The sequence below is a fragment of the Chiloscyllium plagiosum genome, unplaced genomic scaffold (assembly GCF_037043375.1).
Source record: "Chiloscyllium plagiosum isolate Xiang-an unplaced genomic scaffold, Cpla_swu_hap1 HiC_scaffold_27, whole genome shotgun sequence".
Lineage (NCBI taxonomy): Eukaryota > Metazoa > Chordata > Chondrichthyes > Orectolobiformes > Hemiscylliidae > Chiloscyllium > Chiloscyllium plagiosum.
In genome coordinates, this window is record NW_028270165.1 from 41,396,573 (window position 1) to 41,412,267 (window position 15,695).

Genomic DNA, 15,695 nt, shown 5'->3' on the forward strand with positions numbered 1-15,695 from the left:
GAGAGTCAGTGTTGAAAAGTGCGGCACTGGAAAAGCACAGCAAGTCAGGCAGCATCCGAGGAGCAGGAGAGTCAATGTTTTGGGCAGGCGGCCTTCTCTGTTGATTTTGAAACTTCTGTCTTCAGATCTTCAAATACTCTGCAAAAAGAGATTACAAAAGTCATTATTACCATTGCAGGGTTGAAATTCAGAACAAGCAATTCTACTTTCTGCAGAATATTCTTTTCTTTTGTTGTTCCACAAAAAGGAAAACACCATCCCACTCTCTCTCTCTCTCCCTCTGCTCTAACTAATCTTCCTGAAAGTGCTGATTCAGGATCTTACAGGGGCAGAAAAGCGAAAACATCAAGACTGACACCTCTCTGAATTTTGGGTAACTCCACCTGAAAGTTAATATCTTTCACAACATTGGGCTCCTGCTGACAGTGAGCAAGTCTGATTTTGGAAAGCAAAACAAAAGTTTGTCAATTCAGGGTGAACCTGCAATTCAGCTTCTTGATGAACAACCAGACATGAAATGGTTAACATCCCCAGAAAGGTGGGAACAAAATGAGACATCAAGGCATTAACACCGACACACTTCAGTCAAATTCTTCTGTTCCCAGTAAGAGCAAAACATCCTCGAAAGCTGCTTTGAAAGTCCAGTCTTCACAACGACCCTTTTGCTTTCACCGCCGACGATTAAACTCATATAGCACGGAAACGGACCCTTCGATTCAACTAGTCTGTGCCAAACAGATATCCTAAATTAATCTTGTCCAATTTGCCTGCATGTGGTCCATATCCCTCTAAACCCTTCATATTCATGTACCCATCTAGATGCCTTTTAAAATTCCCCTCTCACCTCAAACTTATGTCTTCTAGTTTTGGACTCCCCTACCCTGGGCAAAAGGCCTTGGGTATTCACCCTATCCATGCCCCTTATGAACGTCTTCAGGTCACCCCTCAGCCTCCGATGCTCCAGGGAAAATATCCCCAGCCTATTCAGCTTCTTCTTGTATCTCAAACCCTCCAACTCTGGCAACAGCCTTGTAAATCTTTTCCGATCCTATTCAAAGTTTCACAATATCTTTCCTATAACAGGGAAACCAGAAATGAACGCAGTCTTCCAAATGTGGCCTAACCAATGTCCTGTACAGTCACAACATGACCTCCCAACTCCTATACTCAATGCTCTAGCCAATAAAGGAAAACATACCAAATTCCTTCTTCACTGTCCTGTCTATCTGAGACTCCACTTTCAAGGAACTATGAACCCGCACTCGAGGTCTCTTTGTTCTGCAACACTCCCCTTAACTGTGTCAGTCCTGCCTGGATTACTTGACCAAAATGCAAACCACACACTTCATTAAATTAAACACCATCTGCCACTCCTTGGCCCATCAGCCCATCTGATCAAATCTAATTTATAGTGAACTCTCTTTCCTCTCTTATTCCTTTGAAGCTGAAAATCTCTATCCCACACACACTCCCTCTATTCTCACTTTGTTGAACCTCATCCCTGAAGGGTGTGGTTCATGCTGATTAACAGGGCCACACTCAGGGGGGTTCCAATTGAAACATTCAAAATCCTGACCAGCTTGGACAGAGTGGACGTTGGGAAGATGTTTCCATTGGTTCTAGTCTCTCCAACCAGTGGGCACAGCCTCAGAGTAAAGGGAAGACCTTTAAGAATGGAGATAAGAAGAAACTTCTTCAGCCAGACAGACGTGAATCTATGGAATTCACTGCCACAGAAGGCTGTGGTGGACAGGTCATTGAGGATATTGAAGACTGAGATAGATAGGTTCTAGAGTATCAAGGAGATCGAGGATTACGGAGACAAAGTAGGAGAATGGAGCTGAGAAACCTATCAGCCATGATTGAATGGCAGAGCAGACCCGATGGGCTGAATGACCTAAATGTGCTCCTATGTCTTATGGTCTCTTGCCGTCCTGGACACAGACTGTGAGAATTGGGAGCAAGAGTCAGCCATTGGGCCTTTGAAGCCTGCACCAGCATTCAACAGATGCTAACTCGACATGAATCTACTAACATCTAGGTGAATAGGCTGGGAAGTTTTCATTGAAGCATAGTTTGAGAGGTGATCTTACAGAGGTTTATAAAATCATGATTGGCATAGATGAGATGACTGCTGGGTATCCTTTCCCGAGGGTGGGGTTTCAAGATTACACGGCAAATTTGAAGGTGAGAGGAGAAAGATTTTAAAAAGGCATGAGGGGCACTTTTTTTTGTTTACACAGAATGGTTTGTGTGTGGAATGAAGATCCAGAGGAAGTGGTGGATACAGGTACAGTAACAACATTTAAAAGACATTTGGGTAAGTACATATATTGGAAAGATTTGGAGGGATATGGGCCAAACACTGGCAGGTGGGACCAGTTTGTGTGAATATAGTCAGCATGGACTAGTCCGACTGTAGGGTCTGTTTCTGTGCTGTATGACTCTGTAACTGTTCTGTACCGGTCTTAAAACCATTTTCTTGCCTTTTCCCATAAACATCCACTTCTTTGTTGTTCAAACATTAGATGAAGTCAGCCTTGAATATATTAAATGTCCCCATAACTGCAAGAAGACATCCCCACTTCTGAACTCAATTTCTCTTGCTAAGATACCACTTGCCTTGCTGATTGCTTGCTGCACCCATCTGACAACTGGTATTGACTGGTTCCAAAGGACGCTAAGGCCTCTTTGTACATCCACACATCAGTCCTGATGAAGGGCTCGTGCCCGAAACATCGACTCTCCTACTTCTTGGATGCTGTCTAACCTGCTGTGCTATTCCAGTACCACACTTTTGACTCTGATCTCCAGCATCTGCACATCCCATTATATCACCATTTAAACAATACACCTCCATTCTGCTTTTTCGTCACATCAAAAGCTATAACTTCACATTGTGGTACTGCATTTGCCACCTGTTTGCAAATTGTGGTCTTCTCTACATCAGGGAGACAGAGCGTAAACTTAGGGAATGGTTCGCTGAACATCGCAGCTGAGTCCACAGAGGCCAACCAGACCTCCCAGTCATCATCCATTTTAATTCCCCTTTCCACTCCCTTTCTGACATGACCATCATAGACTTTCCATTGCCACAACAAACCAAACCGCAAATTGAGGAACAACATCTCATCTTCCACCTGGACAGCCTACAGTCCGGAGAACTCAACATTGAGTGCTCCAATTTCAAAACAAAATCGCCCTGCCCTTCCCTTCCCATCCCTTGATTCCATTCCTCCCTCCCTCCCAGATTCATTCCTCCCATTGACCAACCAGGACGTACCCTCTACCTGTCTTCACCTATCCCCACTTCACCACCCTGCCCCCAGCACACCCTTTATCTGCACCTCTACCCCCAGCCCCACCCCCATCATGAAGAAACTGAAACGTCCACTTCTCCTTCTCCTGATGCTATCTGGCTTGCTGTGTTCTTCTTCCAGCCACCTGTCTGTCTATTTTGCTCATTGCGTCACAGACCTGGACCAACGTTTCCAGAGTCTGTCCCCTCCAGAATTCACTCCCTTTCCTCTCAGTTTCTGCAAGTCAACAATTGAACTCCAGAATTAAAAAGAAATGGAACAGGGGGCGAGAAAATAGACAGCCGTACTCACAGATCTTAGACAGAGGAAGGAATTTGCAGTCTGGGTGAAGCACAATCTTCATTCAGAGAGAGAGGAGCAGCAGCTTCAGAAGCTCATGCTGAAACCTCCGCATTCAGACAATGGGGTGGCTCTGATTGGCAGGAGGGCCAATCTCCTTCCGGTCCTCCAGGGTTCTCTATTGGTTCGTCAAAAGAAGGTCTCGCGCCTTTTTTGCGGACAGCGATGAGCATGCCCAGTGTTTTGCTGACACGGCAGACATGCGCACTGCGTTGCTGACACCGGCAAACATACATAGAATGCTCAATGGTAATGCTCGTGTTCCTTGACAGATTTTGAGTGTCCAAATGCCAATAGGAGAAAAAAAGGTTGGAGCCACAAGTTTTTTTTCCCTGTGGCTCGACATTTTATTGCTTTTGCATGTCTTTTCCCCTTATGGCAAAATGCAAAACATCACATTTCTCTGAATTAAAGTCCCTCTGCTACTCCTTAGCCTATTGGCCCATCCGATCAATTCTAATTCGTAGCGAACTCTCTTTCCTCTTTTATTACCAAGTAACTGAAAATCTCCATCCCACACACTCTCCCTCCACTCTCACTTTGCCTATCCTAATCCCTGCTGTACCTCATCCTGAAAGGTCTGTTTCATGCTGATTAACTGGCCCATACTCGGGGGTATCTTATTGAAACATACAGAATACTTAATGGCCTGGACAGAGTGGACGTTGGGAAGATGTTTCCATTGGATGGAGAGATTAGGATCTGAGGGCCCAGCCTTAAAGTGAAGGGAAAACCTTTCAGAACAGAGATAAGGAGAAACGTCTTCAGCCGGAGAATGGTGAATCTATGGAATTCATTGCCACAGAAGGCTGTGGAGGTGAGGTCACTTAGGATATTCAAGACTGAGATAGATAGGTTCTTAAGTATCAAAGGGATCGAGTGTTATAGGGAGAAAGCGGGAGAATAGGGTTGAGAAACTTATCAGCCATGTTTGAATGATTGAGCAGACCAGATGGGCTGAATGGCCTAATTTCAACTCCCATGTCTTATGGTGTCTTGCTATCCTGGACACAGTGCGAGAAAATTGGGAGCAGGAGTAAGCCATTCGGTCTTACAAGCTTGCACCAGCATTCAACAAATCATAACTGGATATGGATCCACCAGCATCTAAGTGAATAGGCTGGGACATTTTCCGCTGGAGCACAGTAGGTTGAGAGTTAACCTTATAGAGGTTTATAAAATCATAAGGGGGAGTAGATGAGGTGAACGGCAGGTGTCCTTTCTGTCGGGTGGGGGTTTTCAAGATTCACGAGCAAATAATGAAGGTGAGAGGAGAAACATTTTAAAAAGACATGTGGGGCACCTTTTCTTTCCCCACAGAGAGTGATTTGTATGTGGAATGAATGTCCAGATGAAGTGGTGGATGCAGGTACTGTAACAATGTTTAAAAGACATTTGGATAAGTACATGAATACGAAAAGTTGGAGGGATTTGGGCGAAACACAGGCAGGTGTGACTAGTTTAGTTTGTGAATATAATTAGCATGAACAAGTTAAACTGAAGGGTCTGTTTCTAAGCTGTATGACTAACTGTTCTGTACTGGTCTTTCAACCATTTTCTTGCCTTTCCCCATAAACATACACTTCTTTGCTGTTCAAAAATCATTGAACTCAGCCTTGAATATATTCAATGACTCCCTAACTGCAGGAAGACATTCGGATTTTTGAACTCAATTTCTCTTGCTAACATACCACTTGCCTTGCTGATTGCTTGCTGCACCTGTCTGACAACTGGCATTGACTGGTGTAGAAGCATGCTGCGGTCCCTTTGTACATCCACACATCATTCTGATGAAGGGCTCATGCCCAAAACGTCAGCTGTGTTGCTCCTCGGATACTGCTTGACTTGCTGTGCTTTTCCAGCCCACACTTTTCAACTCTGATCTCCAGCATCTGCAGTTCTCACTTTCTCCACGTCTCAATATATCATCATTGAAACGATAAACCTCCTTTCTGCATTTTTTCACAGCAAAGGCTCCAACTTCACTTTGAGGTCTTGAATTTGCCACATGTTTGCCAATTGTGGTCTTCACTACATCGGGAAGACTGAGTGTAAACTTGGGGAATGGTTTGCCAAGCATCGCAGCCGGGTCCGCGGAGGCCAACCGGACCTCCCAGTCACTGGCCATTTCAATTCCCCTTCCACTCCCTTTCTGACATGACTATCTTTGGCCTCCTCCATTGCCACAATGAACCTAACTGCAAATTGGAGGAACAACACCTCATCTTCTGCCTGGGCAGCCTACAGCTCCCAGAACTCAACACTGAGTTCTCCAATTTCAGATATCCTCCCTTACCATTCCCCAACTCCCTTCCACTCCTCCATGCCACCAACCAGATTCCTTCCACAAATTAACCAACCTGGTTGTACCCTCTCCCTGTCTTCACCTATTCGCACTTCACCACGCTGACCCCAGCACACCCTTGTTCTGCAGCTCTCCCTATACTCACCCCAAGTCCTGAAGAAGAGTTGCACCTGAAACTTCAACTTCTCCACCTCCTGATGCTGCCTGGCTTGCTACGTTCTTCCAGCCTCCTGCCTGTCTATTTACCAATTGAGACACAGACCTGGACCAACATTTCCTGAGTTGTCCTCCCTTTGGATTCACTCCCTTTCCTTTCAGTTGCTACAAGTCAATAGTTTATAGAATCCCTGCAGTCCAACACATCCACACTGACCCACCGAAGAGCAACTCACCCAGACCCATTCTCCTACCGTATTACTCTACATTTACTACTCAATAATACACCTAACCTACACATCCCTGATGACTATAGGCAATTTAGCATGGTCAAAACCCACGCCCTTTGATCCCAGAATGAAAAAGGGGGTGAGAAAAAAAAAGAGTGCCATACTCACAGATGTTGGACAGAGGAAGGAAGTTGCAGTCTGGGCTGGAGCTCGATCATCTTTCAGATCGTGGAGCAGTAGTAGGTTCAGAAGCTCATGGTCCACCTTCCGCATTCAGACAATAGGGTAGCTCTGAGTGGCAGGAGCACCATTCTTCTTCCGGTCCTCCTTGACTTTCTATTGATTCGTCAAAAGTTAGTCGCACGCCTCTTCAGCGAACAGCGAGGAGCATGCGCAGTGATTTGCTGACACTGCCAAACATGAGTAGTGCCTTACTGACATCGAGGAGCACACGCAGTATGATCTGTGGAGATGTCGCTGTTACTGACAGTTTTTAAGTGTTCAAATGCCGATAGGAGAAAAAAAGGGTGGAGCCATTTTTTTTTCTCCTGTGGTTCAACTTTTAATTCCTTTTGCATTCTGTCTGGCTGCTCAACTTTTGTATGCCTTCTCCCCAGGGTAGTCGGAGCGAGTCTAGGACTACAGGGTATAGATTTATGGAGGGAACTAAGGGGCAAATTTTTCACAGAGTATGTTGTGCGTTTGGAATGAGCTGCGAGAGGAATTGGTGATGACTGCTACGATTACAACATTTAAAACACATCTGGATTGGTATATGAATATGAAGAGTTTAGAAGGAGATGGGCCAAATGCTGGCAAATGGGTCATTAGATTAAATTGGGATATCTGGTCAGCCTTGCCTGAAAGGCTTTGTGTCCGTGCTCTACAACTCTATTTCTACATAGTTAGAACCAATTACACAAGACTAGGAATTGTCCATTCACCCCTTACAGCCAGTCCTGAGCTGTAGCCTAAATGCAAGTTTCAGAAAGATTTCAGCAGGTATTTAAAAAAAAAGAATGTATGTACTTTCAGACTTTAACGATGTTTCTGAATATATCATTTTAGCTATTGTCAATTGTAAAGATCAGCCATTTCTCATCTTTCCCTTCATCACCACCCATTCTCTCTGTCTCTCTCCTTAGAAGGGCTTGATACAACGTCAAAGAGGGCTCAAGACACGAGAAAGACTGGAGTGAGGGGGAAGCTGGGGAGAAGAGAGACAGATTCGGGGGGGGGGAGTAGAGAGAGAGAGAGAAAAAATGGACAGGGGGCAGAGGGTAGAGCGGAGAGAAAGACTGGGGGTGACAGAGAATGAGAGAGGGGCAAGAGAGAGAGAAAATGGGGGAGGGGATGCAGAGTGCTGGGGAGGAGTGATACAGAATGGGGTGAGGAGAGAGCGAATTGGATATGCAGAGTGTTGGGAGAGAAAGAAACAGAGAGAATGCACAGGGGCACTGGGTGGGTAGAGAATGGATGGGGATGGAAGATGGGGGGAAGAGGGAATGGGCTGTGTGGCAGAGGGTGGGGGAAGTGATGGAAAATGAATGGCGACAGAGGGTGAGGGAGAGAGAATGGATGGAGGGGAGAGAGTGCGAAGAGAAACAACAGTGGTGCAGAGGGTGGCGTGAGAGACAACGGACAGGGTGTTAGAAGTAGAGAGGGAGAATGGACAGGGGGGCGCTGTATGGGGCGGGGGGGAGAAATTGACAGGGGGCGCTCTGTGTGCCGGCTAAATGGACAGGGGTGCTGTGGGTGGCAGGGGGAATGGACAGTGAGGGTGATGGGAGCCATGGGTGAATGGACAGAGGGTACTATGAATTGCGGGGTAGTGGAATGGACAGGGGGTGCTTAGGGTGGGAGGGGAATGGACGGGGGTGCTGTGGGTGGCGGGGGAAATGGATAGGGCACTGTGGATGGTGGGGCGGGCAGAATGAACAGGGGGCGTTGTGGGTGGCAGGTGTACATACAGGGGGCACTGTGGGTGACGGGGGTGAATGAATGGGGCGATATGTGTGGCAGGGGAATGGACAAGGGGTGCTGTGGGTGATGGGGGGTTAGATCGAGGGATGTAAGGGACGATCTTTTTATGCTGATGGTTGCGTGTGTGTGGAACAAGCTGCTAAAGGAAGTTGTACAGTTGAGTACGATTACATAATTTAAAAGGTGTCTGGATGAATCATTTGGGTTTAGAGGGATATGGGCCAAATGCTGGAAATTAGGATTTGGTCAGTCTCGGACAATTGGTCAGCATGGATGTGTTGAACTGAAGTTTGTTTCAGTGCAGTGTGACTCTAAGTCAATAACACTTAGAGTCATAGAGATGTACAGCATGGAAACAGACCCCTCGGTCCAACCCGTCCACGCTGACCAGATATCCCAACCCAAACTAGTCCCACCTGCCAGCACCCGGCCCATATCCCTCCAAACCCTTCCTATTCATATACCCATTTAAGTGCCTCGTAAATGTTGCAATTGTACCAGCCTCCACCACTTCCTCTGGCAGCTCATTCCGTACCCGTACCACCCTCTGTGTGGAAAAAGTTGCCCCTTAAGTCTCTTTTATATCTTTCCCAAAACCTGTGCCTTCCAGTTCTGGACTCCCTGACCCCAGGGAAAAGACTTTGCCTATTTACCCTATCCATGCCCCTCATAATTTTGTAAACCTTTTATGAGCGAAACTTGACCTTTTTAGTGATAATCTTCCCACTGGATTTGTTATAATGCACCCAGTGTCTGGAGCTTTTTGGTGGGTAAAAGTGGCACAAATCCACTAGATCTTGTGGAAGCAGTGCATTTGTCAAATACTTTCATCTATCCATCTTCTACAAGGCACAATTTAGCAGTGAAGTGGAATACTCTCCCACCAGCTTAGATGAGTGCAGCTTCAACATCACTGAAAAAAACTTGATACCATCCAGGACAAAGTAACCTGATAGATTGGCACCATATCCACATACATGCACTCCCTCTGCTCCACTGTTCAGAACCAGTAGTGTGTACTATCTACAAGACGCACCACAGAAATTCAGCAAAGAACCTGAGAAAATACCTTCCAAACTAACAACCACTTCCAGCTAGAAGGACCAGGAGAAAAGCTACTTGGGAACACAATCTCTTGCAAGTACCCCTCCAAGCCACTCATCATATTGACTTGGAAATATATTGCTGTTCCTTCAGTGTTGCTGGGTCTAAATCCTGGAATTCCCTCCCTAAGGACATTGTGGGTCATCGTGAAGCGTGTGGACCACAGCAGTTCAAAACGGCAGCCCATCACCACCTTCTCAAGGGGAACAAAATGCTGGCCAGCCAGCAACTCTCATGTACCACGAATAACTTTTAACAAATGATTGAAACAGAGTGTTGGAATGTGCAAACAAAAAACAAAATCAATGTTCAGGAGTGACAGGTGGAGGGAATTGACTCGGTCCTTATTTGAGGACAGATACAGAGCAACATACTGACACTGAACTGGAAATAGAGTTTAGAGGTAAACACCTGTAGTCTTTCATTCAGTGTATACATTTAAAATCGATTAAAGGTTGGTTCCTGAGATGTACTACAACAACACACGAGTAGGACAGTTAAGGAAGCATATGAGACACTTGATTTAATCTCTTTAATGGCAGCTATATCTCCCACACTCCCATGCGATGGAGAAACCCCTCTTCTGATGGCGGACAGTGCACGTGCGCTGAGAGGGAGGTGCTGTTGCGCATGCGTCAGATAGGCATGGGGCACCGCCCCTCATCGTTCTGGACGACGGCTGACCAATCTTTGGGAAACCCTGGAGGACCGGAAGGAGTCTAGTCATCCGGCCAATCAGAGCGCCCCGTATTGTCTGAATGCGGAAGGTGGACCATGAGCTTCTAAAGCTGCTGCTGCTCCTGCTCCTCTCTCTGAATGAAGGTTGAGCTTTAACTCAGACGGCAACTTCCTTCCTCTGTCAACACCATCCAAATGGTCCAATTTGAAATCTAAATGTTGACCTTCCTTTTGTGCACCCCTTGTGCAGCCGTAACCCTGCACGCCTCGCTCGGTCTTAGCGCCGTATGACCTGCATGTCCTTGTTTGCTCGGATCTGACTGTACTGCTCACAAATCCGAAACTTTTGACATAGAACACAGAAGAGTACAGGCACTTTATCCTACTTCAGATGAGGCATACCATTCAATGTACTAACTTCCATGTGCCTATCGCTTAAATGTTGCTAATATATCGGACTCTACTACCACTGCTGGCAGTGGATTCCATGCACCCACCACTCTGCGTGAAGAACCTACTCTGACATCTCCCCCAAACCTTCCTCCAATTACCTTAAAATTATGCCGACTTGTAACAATCATTTCTTCCAATGCTATCTACTCTATCTATGCCTCTCAACATCTTGTATACCTCTATTAAGACATCTCTCATCCTTTTTCACTCCAATGTCCATTTCATACCTTGTACTAATATTTTTTGAAGGACTTCTTCAGAAGGATAATATATTACAAGGGGCAAAGACAGTGTACATACATAATATGATGTCTTTAAACTTGGTTACATTTTAATTAACAGAAGAGCTTATTTATTGTAAAATGGGTAAACTGAACACGCATTTTGAAGGGTGAGAGTGTGGAATATTTCGAGGTGCGTGGTAAAACAGGACTGAATCGGCATGGCTTTGACAAGAGGAGGTCATGTCTGACAAATGTATTAGGGTTCTTTAGGCAGCGAATGAGTAAGTTAGACAAAGGGAGAGCCAGTGGATGAGAGTGATTTGGATTTCCAGAAGGCCTTTGACAAGGTGCAGCGCAGGAGGCTGTGAAATAAGATGAGTCCCAGGTGTTAGGGGCAAGGTGCTGACATGGATTGAGGATTGGCTGGCAGAAGGCAGAGTGGTGGTATAAAGGGACATTTTTCAGGAGGGATTCTGGATCAGTGGTGCTGGAAGAGCACAGCAATTCAGGCAGCATCCGAGGACAGGCAAAATCGACGCTTTTGCCCGAAACGTCGATTTTGCCTGTCCTCGGATGCTGCCTGAATTGCTGTGCTCTTCCAGCACCACTGATCCAGAATCTGGTTTCCAGCATCTGCAGTCATTATTTTTACCTCATTTTTCAGGAGGGGGCAAGTGGAGTTCCAGAAAGGGTCCATGCTGGAAACACAAAGAGACTTAGGAGTTCCCAGCTCAGGATTCTCAGGGGAGAATTGTACCATTCTGGGGGGAATGGGGAACTGAGAAGGATCCTACTATTCATGGGTTGTGGTGGGGGGGGGGGGGGGGGGGGGTTGGGTGGAAGGATTGTACCATTCACATGGGAAGGGCACAATTATACAATTCAGACAGCAAGTGTCATACCATTCATGTCAGATGTGGGTAGGGGAGGACTGTACCCTGAATGGGTGTGGGGGCGGAAAGGATTGTAATTGTTCATTGGAGAGGTAGCAGTGGGGAGGATTGTACCATTCACAGGGAGAACTATTTATTTTTATTTTCCAGAATTTCCATGATACAGGACAGATGCCAATTTTACCCACCAGAAATCTCCTGAAATTGGGTGCTCTAAAAAAAAAATCCAGCAGGAAGATTATCAGTGAAGAGGTCTGGTTTTGGTCATAGAGGATAGATATAGAGTCACACTAGACAGAAACAGACCCTTCGGTTCAACTCATCCATGCCGACCAGATGTCTCAATCTGGCCCAGACCCAAGTTCCACATTTAGCCCATATCTCTCTAAACCTGAACCCTTCATCCAGATACGTTTTAAAATGTGCAATTGTACCCACTTCCTCCGACAGCTCATTCCATCCAAACATCACCTTCTGCATGAAAATGTTTCCCATTAGGTCCTTTGTAAATATTTCCCCCTCTCACCTTAAACCTATGCCCTCTAGTTTTGAACCTTCCCCCACACCCCCTCCCCTCCCCGAGAAAAAAAGAGCTTGGCTACTCACTCTCTCCATGCCCCTCATGATTTTATAAATCAGTATAAGGTCACCCCTCAGGCTCTAACGCTCCAGGGTAAAAAAAGGCCCCAGCCTCTCCCTATAACTCAAAACCTCCAGTCCCAGTAACATCCCTGTAAATCTTGTCTGCAGCCTCACAAGTTTAACAGGGTCCTTCCAAATGAATGGCGACCAGACTTCTATGCCGTGTTATAAAAGTGGTCTCACCAATGTCCTGTACAACCACATGACGTCCCAACTCATTTAATCAATGCTGTGACCCACGAAAGCAAGCACCTTCTTCATCACTGTCTACCCGCAACTCCACTTTCAAGGATTAACGTCTGCACTCCTGGAGCTATTCATTCAGCAACAATCCCCAGGGGTCTACCATTCACTGTATCAGTCTACCCTGCTTAGTCCTCTCCAATTTTGTTCCATTTGCTCACACAGGCATGTCTTGTTGACTTTGTTCTGAGCAGTGTGGATGCTTTCTCCCTTTCACACTTCCATTAACACCCATATGATACCTCAATCTCACCTTCACCATCATTAGCAATCTATCTCTTTGGCTCGGGGTATTTCTCACCAGATGTTCCCCTCGGTCTTACTCTCCCCTCTGTCTATGCCATAAAAACGAGCATTTTCCTGCAGAAAATACGGAGATATGGCATTGAGGGTGAGTTAGAGGTTTGGATTAGGAATTGGCTGGATGGAAGAAGACAGAGGGTAATAGTTGATGGCAAAGTTTCTTCATGGAGTGCCGTCACTAGCGGTGTTCCGCAAGGATCTGTTTTGGGACCATTGCTGTTTGTCATTTTTATAAATGACCTGGAAGAGGGGTTAGAAGGTTGGGTGAGCAAGTTTGCGGATGATACGAAAGTCGGAGGAGTTGTTGACAGTGAGGAAGCATGTGGCAGGTTACAGCAGGATATAGAGAAGCTGCAGAGCTGGGCAGAAAGGTGGCAGATGGAATTCAATGTAGCTAAGTGCGAGGTGATTCACTTTGGGAAGAATAACAAAAAGATGGGGTACTGGGCTAATGGTCGGATACTTGGTAGTGTGGATGAGCAGAGGGATCTTGGTGTCCATGTACACAGATCTCTGAAAGTTGCCACCCAGGTAAATAGTGCGGTGAGGAAGGCATATGGCGTACTGGCTTTTATTGGTAGAGGAATTGAGTTCCGGAGTCCTGAGGTCATGATGCAGTTGTATAAGACTCTGGTACGGCCGCATCTGGAATATTGTGTGCAGTTTTGGTCGCCATACTATAGGAAGGATGTGGAGGCATTGGAACGGGTGCAGAGGAGGTTTACCAGGATGTTGCCTGGTATGGAAGGAAAATCGTATGAGGAAAGACTGAGGCACTTGGGTCTGTTTTCACTAGAGAAAAGAAGGTTTAGGGGTGACTTGATTGAGGTGTACAAGATGATTAGGGGGTTAGATAGGGTCGACAGTATGAACCTTTTCCCGCGTATGGAGTCGGGTATTACAAGGGGGCATAGCTTTAAATTAAGGGGGGGTAGATATAGGACTGATGTTAGGGGTAGGTTCTTCACTCAGCGAGTCGTTAGTTCATGGAATGCCCTGCCAGTAACAGTGGTGGACTCTCCCTCTTTATGGGCATTTAAGAGGGCATTGGATAGGTATATGGAGGATAGTGGGTTAGTGTAGTTTAGGTGGGCTTGGATCGGCGCAACATCGAGGGCCCAAGGGCCTGTACTGCGCTGTATTCTTCTATGTTCTATGTTCTATGTTCTATTTCCAGCCCCTTTCAGTTCTGAATGAGAGTGAGATCAGACACGAGACATTAACCAATTCTCTCTCCACATACGTTCCCTGATCTGAAGACTTCCCCCAGCCCCCACAAGGATAGAAATGTCAGCACCTATTTCTCCAAATGTCATGTTTGATCTACTCATGAGACATTCCTTGGATTTGGAGTGTTCTGATGTAGCGTTTAATAGGGATCCATCAAAATCAACATCCAGTCTTGTCTGAGAGCAGAACCAACTCAACTGACCGAACAAGCTGCACAACTCTTCTGTCGGATCTGTAGATGTGACATCCTCTCTCTCTCGTTAACATAACAGGATTAGAGATGCTTGGAGTACCATTCTCTCTAAACACGATTCCTAATCCACTGTTATTCCAGACTTATATGCATAACATCTAAACCTAAATAGTTAAAGCTCCTCAGCCTGATCTCCCACCAACAACAGAATGGTTTCAGTGCAGAAAGAACGTGCTCTAATGGAATGATGTCTGTTCTTAAATTCCACATTAAAGTTATTATTGCATTAATCTGTTATAAATGGTGTCCGATTCAGAGAGCATTCCTTTTTGTGGAACTCTACAGGAGTTTTCTGATCACAGAATCATACAGTACAGAAAAGGCCCTTTGGCCCATCAAATGTGTACCACCAATATGTTATCACTTACACTAGATTCATAGAGCTGTACAGCATGGAATCAGACCCTTTGGTGTCCATAACTAGAGGGCATAGGTTTAAGGTAGATGGGGAAAGGGATCTAAGGGGCAACCTTTTCACACAGAAGGTGATGCATGTATGGAATGAGCTACCAGAGGGAGTGGTGGGATTGGTACAATTACAACATTTCAAAGTCATCTGGATGGATAGATGAATTGAATTGAGAGAGATATGGGTCAAATGTTGGCAAATGGGATAAGATTAACTTCAGATATCTGGTCAGCATGGCCAAGTTGGATGGAAAGGTCAGTTTCCATGCTGTCCAGCGCTATGATGGGGACGTAACCCATGTCCACATTCCCTCCTCTACCCTGCCACTTGTTGTGTGGCTCGGGAACATCGTTGGGTCACCCAGACCCTGACAATTTCCACATTGCTCCGGGCATTTCTCACAAACGCCACTCGGATTGTCAGCCAGTCAGAAACTTTAGTTTCTGTCCAACCTTCAGCACTGGGCGAGCATTCTCTGTTCCTGTTGTGGGATCGTGTTCAAATAGCCTCTTTATTCAGCAACCGCAAGTTGCACAAGCTTGAGGTGGAGATGGAATCCCAAAATACCGTCCTTACAGCAGCCTCTTTACACACAGTTCTTACAGAGATTAACACCCCGTCACTATGGTGTTCCATTGTTTTATCTATTGTACATAAACGCTGGCTGCTACTCCTGATAGGATTGAGATTATCTGTGTGGTCTGCTTGCAGAATTAAGAGGTGTTAGTCCTTTCGTCTTTTAAGTCAGCAAATGTTGGTAAAACTACTCAGCCTATATGCTCTAAATAAGTTAGACATTGTACCTGCACTGAATAAAATAATAAAGGATATTAAACGGTTTATCACTGCTGGATTGTGAGATATGTTTAGTATTTGCCAGCATGAGTTTCATTCATTCCTGCAATTTCATAGAAGCACAGTCTCGATAGT

The 15,695-nt window shown here is 45.7% G+C and overlaps 1 pseudogene across 1 annotated transcript in view; it reads right to left on the bottom strand.

Annotated features, from left to right (window-relative positions):
* LOC148143745 (uncharacterized) overlaps nt 1–15,695 on the bottom strand; it is a 52,665-nt pseudogene continuing 36,970 nt past the window's right edge. Inside the window, exons 5-6 of the transcript XR_015751309.1 lie at nt 6,519–6,813; nt 1–138 (exon numbers count right to left, since the gene is read on the bottom strand). The product of XR_015751309.1 is annotated as an uncharacterized LOC148143745 (transcript). The remainder of the gene's footprint in view (nt 139–6,518; nt 6,814–15,695) is intronic.